Genomic DNA, 12,855 nt, shown 5'->3' on the forward strand with positions numbered 1-12,855 from the left:
TGGCAATTGCTAAATCTATGCCTACAAAAGATGCTTTCGTGCTGGCTTTTTATAATAAATTATTTACTAATATCCACTCACTTTTTAGTATTGTGACATTTTTAGTAATATAATTTTGCCAAATTATTAAAAAATTAAAATGAACTAAATTCACTGTTAAAATACCTCATTAAATTCTATCAATATCAACGCGAGCTAAAAATCTGTTCCGCAATCCGTGCTCGAGTTACAATTCGATTAGTGCACTAAGTTGCGTTAAAAATCCTTTCCAATCAGCTGGCGAAACCCTGCGGTACTACGCCCGGCCATCCGTTCGCTAACCCGAACTCACTGAGTTCCTTCACCAATCCATCCAAGCTTCCATGCTGTTTCTGCTTCCTCTCCATCTGTATGGGGCAGTACGCAGGCGCCCTCTTAGCAAAAACATCCAAGTAGGATACAGTTTTGGAAAGGGATGAACGAAATGAGATCTGCTCGATAAGAAGCGAAGGGGAAATTCTGAACCTTTCCTTTTCACAACACTTAAGCAGCACCTTCTCTTACGAACGTCTCTTATCACTTGAGCTGACACCATCGGTGTATCGTATGTTGATTAAATTCCTGTCCAATTCCACCCTGTCCAACTACACAGTCCATTCCACTCCTTGTTACCCTTCTCCCATGACTTCACACAATTTCCCCTGCAATTGTAGCTGTATGTGTCTGTATGTGTGTGCGCGCTTTGTTAGAAAGAAATGAGATGGAGCGAACAAAAAAAAAAAAATCGCAAATATTATATTTTTATCGTTTTCATTCAATTGAAAGGTACCGAAACCCCTGCCCCATTCCCTTTTCATCATCCGCTCCTGTGTCCTTTGCGTGGCACAGAGTGGCGGAGAAATTCGATTACCCATACATGCGCACCACGTGGGTCGCGTGTGCTGCCGTACCGCCATTGCATTTTTAGCGTTAGCGCAAACGAGAGCTCAAGCGCAGCATCCGTGCGTTAACGTTGGGACGTATAGGAGGGAATCAAACGGGGCTGGGGAAGATCTCAAACATCATCTAACAGGGACCAATCAAGCCCGTTTGCCAGAGCAGGAAAGCTAGCCACGTTGTGCGAGAGTGGGACAAATTGGCTGACGGACGAGATGGTAATAGCGGGAACCAAGGGACACAGACGAGAAGGGGCAACGATGGGTTTTGATATCGCAAACCACCCCAAAAGCGACAACCCTCCGACAGTGTATGCGTTCGGTGTGTGTGTGTGCGCGTGCATGTGTCCACAAGGGAGGAGGGCATCAGGCCAGACATCGCATCGGGGATCGTACGAAGGGTTCAGCGTTTGTCAGTCGTCGTTTCGATATCACTCGCGTAAGTCTCGAGTCTGTGCGTGTGCTGTTGGGGACGGTTTGTAGTGTCAGTTTTGCAGCTTCCTTGTGCGGACGCGACAGTCACAGTGCCGATTGGACAGCCCTATCGAGTGGCAGTGGGTGGTACGAATTGTGAACGGCATTGTCAGTAGCTTTGTCTCTGTGTTCCGTGTGCTGTGCGAAGCAGCTGAAGCTTCAGTGTGGAGTAATTTAAACCGTGCTGTAAGAAAGAAATTCCCAGTGCTGCAGTGGAACATACAAAAAAGAAAGAATTATTCAAATTAAATCTGTAAAAACCGGTTGCACAATCTTCGTGATTTAGCGACACCATCTGAGAAAATTCGGAAAAACTCAAACCGTAAAACACCGTCGGTGAAAGTGAACAAGTGCGAGTTTCGTGTTTTGGCTAATTGGGAGCAACAGTTTGTTTGGCTTTGAAACCATTTGCAAAACGTTCAATCGGTGGCAGTGCTCGGGCGTTTGTATAATATCGAAAAGAAGTACAAAAATAGAACGAAATAGTGTGCAAGTGTCATACAAAATATTAAATCGTTCGCGTGTTTTGTAAATTGTTCAAAGTGATAAAAAAATAACTTGTCAGCCGATCAAACCATTTCACTGTGAATTAAAGCAAACACCTTTTAAGCGGTGCTTTTGCTACTGTTTGCTTTCGAATTGGTTACTCATTTTCCAGGCGGACCAGTCAGCGGGGTCACGAGACCTCGCTCAACGGCAGACAAGATTTTTACGGACGGGAACAAGGTACGGTTTGTTCATGGTTTTTAAAAATTAGTTTATTATGGGGAAAAATGTGTCGTAAATATAATTTATGACATGGAAATTTTTGAAAAAAAAATACAGCGTTGTACAAGAAAATTTTAAAGTGAAGCGAGCAACGGAAGAATATGCTAAAATCTGTATTAAACAGAATTGTTTTCTGGACTATTTCAACCGAAAACTCAATTCCGATGTTTCAAAAAATTCCGGGTGATATGTTAAAAATGATACAATTCTCGGCATTAGAAATATAACTTTAAGCGAAAATTCATTTTATTAGTTATATTCCACTGTAAAGTTACGTGCAATATTGCTTCGTGATGTTACATTTCAGATTAAAAATTATGAAAATGTTCATTCTCAAGAAAAATTATACAGCAACAAAGAGTGAAAAATTTAATTTCTTTTTTGATCAAAATTAATTTGGCAATAATTTGTTTTAGTTGTGTTAAACTTTTAAAGAATACAACAAGTTAATTTGAGGTGATTAATGTAAGGGAATTTTTAAATTTTAATAAGATAGAATACGGTTATACTAGAAACATGTATATTTTGAATTTTTATGTGTGCTCACATTAATGTACAAACTATCAAATCTCTTTCAACAGTTTTCATTTCAATTGTTTTATTATTTATACATTGAATAGCTTATATAGCCAACATCATGGAAAGTAATTTGCTTTCATTGCTTGACAATTTATATGAAAACCCATAACCATTTCAAATATTTTCTTATTATTTGGATTGGAGTGATTTTTTAGTACCGTATGATGATAAATGTAAGGCAAATCTAGCGAAGATAATGGTTTAAAGATTTAAAGGATGTTTTGAGTAACCATTAAAAGGTCTTTTTAAATCATCAAAAGCTAGTCCAAGATCTTCATGCAGATCTTCAGCGACATTCAAATACCTTCAATCAAATCAGTTTTGAACGAAATAAAAACGTTATCACATCAGATTGCTGAGAGAATGGCAAACTGTTTGTTCTCTAAATCTTTGATTTCTTAGGTAGTATTTACACAAAGAGTAGCTTTTTATTAGCTTTGAAAATACATCTCTTCTCATTGATAACAGTGAAATGTTTGAATCAATAAAATAAACACATATAATAAACATCATATAACATAATAAATATCCATTACTTAGCATTCACATTTGGCTGCTAACTTTCTGTATGCATTAACTCTTATTAACTCTTATTAACTCTCTGCACCACACACATTTGTGCCTGAAGCATTGTGCACGGGTTTAATGATTTTTTTATCAAATACATATATCAATTATAAATGTGTGAGTATTTTTTTAAAGTATCCTATGCTACATTTTAGAAAGATGCCGCTAATTTTCATTATCAGTAGGATAGCTAAGGTCCTAGGGTTAAACAAAGCAGATTTAACGGCGTTAAATCGAACTTAAATTTATTAATAATTAAAATACTTTATAGCAACAAAACATAACATGTTTTTGTTCGATAATGAATTGCATTAATATTCCCTGAAAAGAATAAAAAAACAACATTCCCTGAATGTCTCTCCATAAACCTCACTGACTGCAAAATCAGGTAATTAAATTTATACTTCAAATGAGCATCGATTGCCATTGCCGCAATGCCACCAACAGACCCAACCGTCCAAACAGCCTCGCTGGTCAATTTCAAATTCAATTGATAGCAAATAAATATCGATGTGAAATTATTTGTAAAATCTCTGTCCACACACACACACTCTCTCTCTCCCTCGCCCTACCACTTTCCAATGTCCCGATCGGAACCAATCAAATGTATCGAATCAGATTGCTTTTCTCCCCCTACGGCCACTCACCATTCTGGCGTGTGTGTGACTTGATAGCATTGCATCAAAGTACAAATAATGTGTTCTGCCTCACCACATGCACGCACACACATCACCGAGACACACACACATGAAACTATGAAAATTGCCTTTGGGGTTGGTTCATTTTGCAAACTTTACACCCAAAGAGCACCCCGCTTTCACCGCACCCTTTTGGCCCATACAAACACACACACAGACACGCGCGGGCACGAAAACAGCAACGGACCAAGCAGCTCCACACGGCCAATTGGAGCCTTCGGTAAAACCTCAGCAATGCGATTACGGTTTGCCCGTGTGGGTGGCTGCGGGTGGTCGGGGGAGAGTTGAAATCGGTTTGGCTTTTTCGGTGGAAAAATGGCACAACCACCATTTTGGGGCCAAAAACCCTGAGAGTGACCGGATGCCATCACAATCTATGTTGCGATGCGTCAAACGAGCGGGCATGGGGAATGGGGGATGGGAAGGCATCAACACCGGCATCAAGGTGATAGAGGGAGGGAGATTAAGCAGCAAAAGAGCACATTTTGTGTCGTTTTATAAAGGGACGCGGTGAAAAGTGCCGCAGCTTCGCTTTTGCGGACGGGTTTGGGGCGGTTCAGGTACCTTTCGTCCTCTTGTGGCACCTTTTTTCACCCCCCATCCGTTTCCGGGGGGATTTCGTTGTCGGTGGGACTTTTCCAGGCGCGTTTTACCTGTGTGCCCCATTCCCCCCTTCGCGCTGGTCTGATCAACTTAAATTGCAACCCCGGCTGAATAATTAATTTTTGTTAATTTAATTCGATTTAATCCACCAGAGGTTCAGGCCCAGCAGTTGGTCAACTGTGCTTGCTCCTGCTCGCTGTGGGGGGAGTGGTGGCTTTTATATTGTTTGCGTGTGCTTGTGTGACTGTGTGTGTGTGGGATTGTCGTTTTTTGTTATTATTTGCCATGTGCCTTTTTATGATTGGAAATGGTTTTTTTGTGGTTCTGATGAATGTCTATTTGCAAATCACAAAATAAATCAAGCAGGGTAATTTTTTTTTTCATGACATGACAATTCATCACCCCGTCCTCCTTCCCGTGTAGGAGTTTGTTTCATTCGGCTTTCATCAATCTCAATCACCCCTTTTTGTGCACGTTCATTGTGCCAGCCAGTGTTGCAGCTACAAAACTGCAGCTAAGCTTGGCGTCATCCAACCGGGAGTATGTGTGATGAAAAAAAAAGGAATAAAAGGATAAAACAAAACTCGATCTGATTCAGCCTGGGGACCACCAATGACAGCACCAATGATTGTAATAAATGTATATTTTTCATGTCCTTTTTTGGGGTTTTGTGGTTCACCGTTCACCGTTCACCGTGTCCAGTATAAATCACGGTTTGTGGTGGAAAGCATGGCTCCACCAACAAAAATAGATTGATGGTTTGGTGGAATTTTAATATGCTGTTCTTAAATGTGTTTCACAATTCATAATCATAATGTACATAAAAATACACCACTCTTATACCTCTTTGCTAAGTCCAAGCAAGAACGCTTTCATTCGCCACACTGCGCATGATTTAATTGGTCACAATTAATGGAATTTACTCGCCCTTCTCCACTGTGTTGGCGATCGTGCGATCTTCTCGCACACTCTAACAAACTGTGGACGCATCTGCATCTATTCTCCCATTGCAAATTGCTGTAAGTTTTCCGGGTTGCTCAACCCCGAGAGCAACATCAAAGAGACATCCCCCCCGGAGCACAGCACAACTGGCACACTTTTGCTCATGAGCGCTTTCCGGTGGTTCTATCTTTAGGCGGGTCTATTTATAGGCTAAACAAGGCAAACTCTACACCACACGCTTAAAGCTTCCAAACCTACGCAATTCGGCAGAGCGGAAAAGGGAAAAGGGTTTCAAAGAAGCGGGCTCCAGTAACAGTTGTACATTATTTTAGTAAACAGGACCACGTTGGCGTAGGTTCAGGTCGTTATTTCTGCAGTAAAGCAATCTGGTGTGTTTGCTAAAAATAGACTTGGTTAATAGATGGATGCAGCGGTGTATGTGTGTCGTTAATGTGTGCCACAAACAGTGCTTGTGCTGCACCGTGCTTCATGATTAATGTTGATAACATCGGACGTTGTTTAGTGGACACTGCGCATTGTATTGTAATTCAAAGAGGGTACGGTTTAGTATTGAATCATTTGAGTCCGTTTTTTTTGGAGCAGGAATTACCTAAAGAATGCTTTAGGAAATTAAAATGATATGAGAAAGAATGTAACTTCCCTATATTCTCAAGGCTTATCAAGAATAAATCTGGGATCTTTCGTATGAAAAAACATGCTAATTATTCAATAATTGCCATGGAATTCAAGTTCACGTAATGTATTTTAACTGAATTTAGATACAATCTTATTCTAAAATCAAGAGTTTAAAGTTAAAATACTTAAAAACAATGAATGAATTTGATTGAACTTGGTAAACTTAACTACTATATTAATAACTTCGTCTGAACTTAACTTTAAGAATTGAAATGATTGTCTGATTATTTTCAACAGGCATTTAAAGAACATGAATAAAAAAAGAAAAATGATGAGTCCAATCAGTACGATTTAGTTGCAAAAATGTCAAATGCAAAACTCTGTCATTGACTTTAATGATGAATAAGGATAATTGAAGAAGGGTTTTAGAATAAGTGTATTTAGTACATAATTTGTTACAGTAGGTATCTAAAAAGGAGTAGCCTTGGTGGAATTGTTGCGTTATTCAATAGAAGACTTAGGAAAATATTGCACGAATAGGTCTTGAAAAGAATGATGTGATCTGAATGAGTGTCAAATGCCATAAATCAAGAGTTACACCCGTTACGGATAGTAGTGAAAGGGATTACATTTTCTCCTTCTTCTTCTTAAAATTGATTTTATTTGTATGTTTACATTACTGATAGTGGGGGTCCACGAGTTACAGCAGTTTTGCTTTTCAACGCCTAATATATTATAATTAGTCCTGAGACCGTTCAGTTTTTGCAAGTAGGAATTGTATGAATTCAATATGGTATGATCTGTTTTATCAAATCCTAACTTATACTAATGTTTGTTTCTATGCTAAAGATTATATCTAACTGTACAACTTAACCTAATTAACCTCTGATTACATTTTCAATCTATATTGCAATAAAGGTTGATATTTAATTTATTGAGTTTGAGCATCTCTGCTTCATTCGCCTCTACTTATAATATATCGTTGTTTTGACTAATCAATAATCTCAGCATCTTCTGGTAATACCAAATCACACATTTGATGCCCTTCCCTACTCAATCACACACAACTTCCCGTGATTCCTCTTGCCTCGTTAGGGGCACACGGATGCACCGAAAAAACACACACACAGCACCATAATATGAGGAGCGAAACATAAGTTTACTGGCCAAAAATAAAAAGATTGCAATACGTGCCCACACACGCACACACACATGAATGGCACAAAAGTGCTGGTCGCCCTCAAAAAAAAAAAATAGAGACCTCACTCCCTACCAGCCCGTCCCGGTACAAGAAACCAGCTCGGATCCAAAGCGGATACAAAGCGGATGGTGCCATGGCTTAAAACAACGTATCAAAACCGACCGTTTATTAAATTAGATTTCATTGAATTAAATTAAATTAATAATTTAAATTTATCTGCATACGTATCAGCGTCATCACGCCCGTCACACCATCATAATCGCGTCCGTATAACCAGTGCCCCCCGGGGGAAGGGTGCAATAAACGAGCGACACGTTCGTCTCCGTCTCTTTCTCCGTGGATGCTGGATGGTCTGTGCCAGCATCATTTTGCATCTCCAGCGAGTCCAGAGTCTCGGTAACCCCGTCCCCTTCCCTTCCTGGTGGGTCTGGCATGCCTGTCAGGCTGGCATTACGCTCATTGATGGTGGGCCCAAATTATCGTGCGCATCGTTACGGCGTTTGTCACAGTGCGAAATGTGTGCGTTTTTTGGATAGTAGTGCTTGATTTTTGGCGACTGCCTGAAGAGGTTATAATTTAAATAATGCGAAATTGGAATGATAATATGATTTGCAAAACCAAACAAAAAAAAAAATGCTCTCTCATATAATACACAATCATAAAAAATAATCAAAACAGTTAAGACACGTACCTCCGCATCCATAGCTAGACCAGTAACGGATGAAACAGAAGCTCAAATCAATCAAACATTCAGCACAACGAAAAGGGGTTAAACTAGATTTGAAAAATCCAGTCCAAAAATCCCGTCTCTACGTACCCGCTAGTGACGACGTGACCTCCTAACACACATTTACAACGACCAAACGATCGAAGGATAAATTTCATTTCCTCGGCCGTTTTAGACATTCGTCACCAGTGTCGACCTAAGCCAAAAAAAAAAAAACTCCCCATCAGATCAATCAGTCTGTTCAACTTCACTGCACTGCTACGTACGCTGCTGGTGCATAAAACATCCCGTGCTGAACCGTGACGTAATTTGACTCGTGCTCCCTGCAGTGCAATCTGTGCAGCAGTTTGAAGTGTTGGAACCGTTTTTTGTTGTTGTTGTTGCAGCTGCACATCCTTGTTTTGGTATGCGTGTCACTACTAAACCGGAATGCACCTTCTAATGTACTATGAGCTGCAACGTGTGTGTGTCTGTGTGCGCTTTGGTAGTCGATGAATGTTTAATCGAAACTGTGCCCTATCCTAAACCCCATTTCCGCCTAGCCGGACCTGAACCTGAGCTCGGGCTGAAGGGTCAGTTAGCAAGCGCTGGACCGGGGTTGTCGCACGTTTTAGTGAGGGCGTTGAAATGACCAGCCCGAAACTAAAGTGCTGTGCGCGATGATACTACCGGCTCGGTACGCAACCGTCAACGACCATCGGACCCTAACCGGAGACGCTGGTCGTAAAAAAATATGCGCCTCATTCCCTCTCATCCTCCCCTTCACCTTCACCGATGGCAACAATCAAACGTAATGCTTTTTCGCGTCTGGGGCGACCCGCGCGATCGTACACACACGTTCGCGCGTGTTCCGGCAGTGGCGTGGCTGTGCTAGCGCAAATTGTTTTAAATTTATGACGGATGTATTATGTGAATATGATGAGCTATAATAGAATGAAATTTGACTAGTAGATGAGGTGCTTGGGTTACCCCCGGGGGGGGGGGGGGGGGGGGGGGTGTTTGGTGCGCTGGTCGGTCCTACGGCGGGGGCTACGTGTACCCTGTCGCCGCCACCATCATCGGGCCAAGGTCAGTGCACGATGCAGTCGGGAAGGTATGATGTTTTGGATATTGTGTTGTTTTACTGTTTTGGTCAGAAAGTTTTTAATCGAGAGTGGTTAAATTTACGAAGGTAATGCGATTAGTTGCTGCTAAGAGCGTGCTTTAGTGAAAGAGGAGAAAAAGAATTGCAAGAATTGATAAGCGCAATTCGGCAGGCGTAATAACCCTTGCTGAAACTTTTTTGTTTCGTTCAATTTCATATTAGTTGCACTTTTTTTACGAGAGTTTTAGAACATTATTTTGGCAAAGTGTTGTAACAAATTAGGTATTGTCAATTTGAGATGAAATTTCTTCAACATAACTCGAAAAATTGTAGTAAGGATATCAAGATTTTTCGTTTTATAGCGGTCTTACAATAAATTGACTATTTAGTTAACGGTGGTAGGAAAAAAATCAAGTTTTGATTACGTGCCTCAACTATGTTTGTACCCAATTGACATTTTCGAGTTCTAAAGTCGAGGTTTCGAGCTATTTCCCTTAAACTGGTACCTTAAACTTCCCTTAAACTGTACCAGTTTAAGGGACTTTTAGAAAAAGCCCTTTAAAATCCACTGTGAAGTGTATTTTTCGATGCTTTCTTCACTATCCTTTGGGAAATAACGTTTTTAATGCTTATTACTGGTTGTATAGTTTATTTAAAAAAAAACCATCGAATTTTCACCAAATAACGCCGTACGAGATGTAACTTCTTTTTTCGCCAAATATTCAAGCAAATTAATCTAAAACAAATTGGACGCCCACTTCATCCAATAGCAAAAGGTCATTCGCACGCACAAACGAAATTTTGATACTTTCTACACGGTTTCTTCTTCTTCTTCTTCTTTGGCTCAACAACCGATGCCGGTCAAGGCCTGCCAACACACTTGTGGGGTTGGCTTTCAGTGACTTATTGATTTCCCTCCATAGCAGGATAGTCAGTCCTACGTATGGCGGCACGGTCTATTTGGGGCTTGAACCCATGACGGGCATGTTGTTAAGTCGTACGAGTTGACGACTGTACCATGAGACCGGCTCTACACGGTTTATCATACACAAATCCACATTATTTTTGGTATCTCGAGAACCATTCGAGCAGATCATGGTTGAAAATTTAGTACAAATGTCACCTGGGTAACAATAGCAAACATTTGGGTTCGTTGAAAAAATGTTGTTGAGGTTTATGTGATGCTTTTATCTGATCAGATCTGTTCTGAGCCGTTATACACAAAGTATGTCATGGCATTTTAATTTTTTTCAAATCTTTTTACGTTTTTTGGTTTCTACATAAAAAAGAAGGGTGAGAAATATTTTTTGTAGAAAAATGCAATATTCTTCAAAAATAAAGGTTGATAATTATCCTTTTAAAACACACAAAAGCTTAAAAACGGTTAAAAAAAAAACATTTGTAAAAATTCGTTAAAAAATATTCTCAAAAATAAGTCTTTTGCATTATTGAATGATTTTTAAATGCAATAATAAATACGAAAACCCTATGTTTCAAAGTGTATATTTTAATTAAGGCTTATTGTTAGTTTTTTTTATGATTAGTGACGTAAAAATGGTTTGTAAAATTTAAAATAACACAAATATGTGAAATAGCATTTTGTACAAACCATACATTTACTGTATTTATGTATCTTTTCCGTAAGTCGGGGACAAAACTGTTAATATAGTTCTGCATATAACGGATAGTGGAAATCTGATTGGAAAATACTGGATAGTAGACATATCTATCCCTAAAATCATTCTGCGATGAGCTGTAGTCAAATGATTCGTAATTATCAATAGTCATAGTCATAGTCTAACACAATGCAGATATGATATACCATCAGACTGGCAATAACGAGTTATGAGACAAGCGATGGAAACGAATTGACGTGACTGTAGATTCCAAGATTACTAAGTTAGAGGGATTCCAAGTGAAGCGGCCATTTTAATCGTTTTTGAATAACTCATAACTCGCGTACAAATTTGAATCAATTTGAATCATTTTCCCAAACCCAATCTAATCCGTAAACCGTTGCCGTAGCTTTCGATCATCACATTATCGTGTTAATAGCCGCGTCTTCATTTGTACCACAACAGTTCAATTATGCTGGTCGGCAGTGTATGCAACCCAGCTCGAGGCGTTTACTGCATCTTTCCCATTTCCCGGGCAGAGGCACGTGCAAGTCTAATAAAGGCGCCAAACGATCGTTTCATGCTGCGATGCTGCGATTTATAACGCCTCAATGGTTTTACCCTGGGAACGATCCAACCAGCATGAGTTATCGGGATTATCATGCTAGAATTGGTTGTTATAAACCGTTTCTAAATGGACCATAAACAAATTGATCTTGGCTTAATAACATTGAACAATAATTTCACAGGGGAGATTGTCAAAACGGACTTTAGAATTATTCATCTCCGAAGCAAACTTCAAAGCAGCTCTGCACCACCAAACCGACACCACAGTTTATGCGCCGCTGTTCATGCGTTTCGGCGTTTACGCACAGCGAAGGCACTCGTGCGCAAAACGTGAGCTGCGCACTAACGGCGACACTAATTGACGACAGTGCTGATGCTAGGGAACGATATACATTTTCATGAATTAATATTAATTAATTCAATTTGTGTCGTTTAATTTAGTAAGCCAACGGCTTCCCGTTTTTGGGTCAGCAACGGTTGCGTGAAGGTTTGTCCCAGTGTTCGAGCTTCTTTCAGTCTATGCAATCAGAATTTTTTCTACAAAATTGCGATGAAAAAGACTGTATTTTGTGTGGAAAGGACTATTCTTGTGGAATTCCTTTGCTCTCGGTAGAATTCAATCCAAAGCAACCTTTGTCTTGAAGCTGACGAACCACGACACCGTTGAAGTGTTCGTCCTTTCCCTCTTTTGTGGCGTGATTTAAGCCAGAAAGCGTATTAACAGCCAAATAACATAAATGTTAATAAAACCATACCGTACCAACCGTGGAGCAAAAATGCGGGCTACAACTGCTGCACTCTTTGCGTATCAGCAGCACTTGATCGCTTTTTATCCGCAAGCCTGCTGACACGCACCGAAATACCCAATGTTTGCGGCACAAGTGTTCACCATTTCCTTGAGCATAATTCAATGAACCAAAAGTATTTCACAGCCGCCACCAGAGACGGCAGGAAAGAAAGAGCAAATATGAACGTTTTGCGCGATCACACAAAACGGAAGGATTGCGCAAAAATCGCTTAAGGACAGCGAAGCCTGGCGAAGCGCGTGATATTTTGCTCGAGCTCGAGTGCGCCGGGGACCAGTCGCCCCAGATAACATCTCGGTGCATACTTTGGCATACGATTTGTCAAGGCGTTTTTCAAGAGGCTGCTAAACTCATTTTCCCCGCTCTAGTGCTGCTTTTGCGCAGGAAGGCGTAACCACAGCACGCAGCGCAAAACGTGAAACAGATGAACTGCGCAGGAATTCAATTAGAGCCGCAAAAGGTGGGAAAAGTGACGGCAAACGGGCTTTGAGCGTGGCTGAAGTGTGTTTTGCGCTGCAGTGTGTTCGAGGTGTGCCGTTTGCGTACCGTGTGAAATTCAACGCAAATCGTACAACTTACCCCTTTATTTCGAGATTTTTGCTTATCTTAATAAATTCCAGCACGCCATCGCTTTAAACACACACACACGAATTCCTTCCATTTGAGCGCATGT

At 40.4% G+C, this 12,855-nt stretch overlaps 1 protein-coding gene across 1 annotated transcript in view; it reads left to right on the top strand.

Moving 5' to 3' along the window:
* The first annotated feature begins 1,343 nt into the window (after positions 1 to 1,343).
* Positions 1,344 to 12,855, top strand: part of LOC121596331 (homeotic protein ocelliless-like) — an 86,900-nt gene continuing 75,388 nt past the window's right edge. The window contains exon 1 of the mRNA XM_041921177.1: positions 1,344 to 2,114. The gene's annotated coding sequence lies outside the window, so the exon portion shown is untranslated. The remainder of the gene's footprint in view (positions 2,115 to 12,855) is intronic.

Source organism: Anopheles merus, chromosome 3R, assembly GCF_017562075.2.
Source record: "Anopheles merus strain MAF chromosome 3R, AmerM5.1, whole genome shotgun sequence".
NCBI classification, from domain to species: Eukaryota; Metazoa; Arthropoda; class Insecta; order Diptera; family Culicidae; genus Anopheles; species Anopheles merus.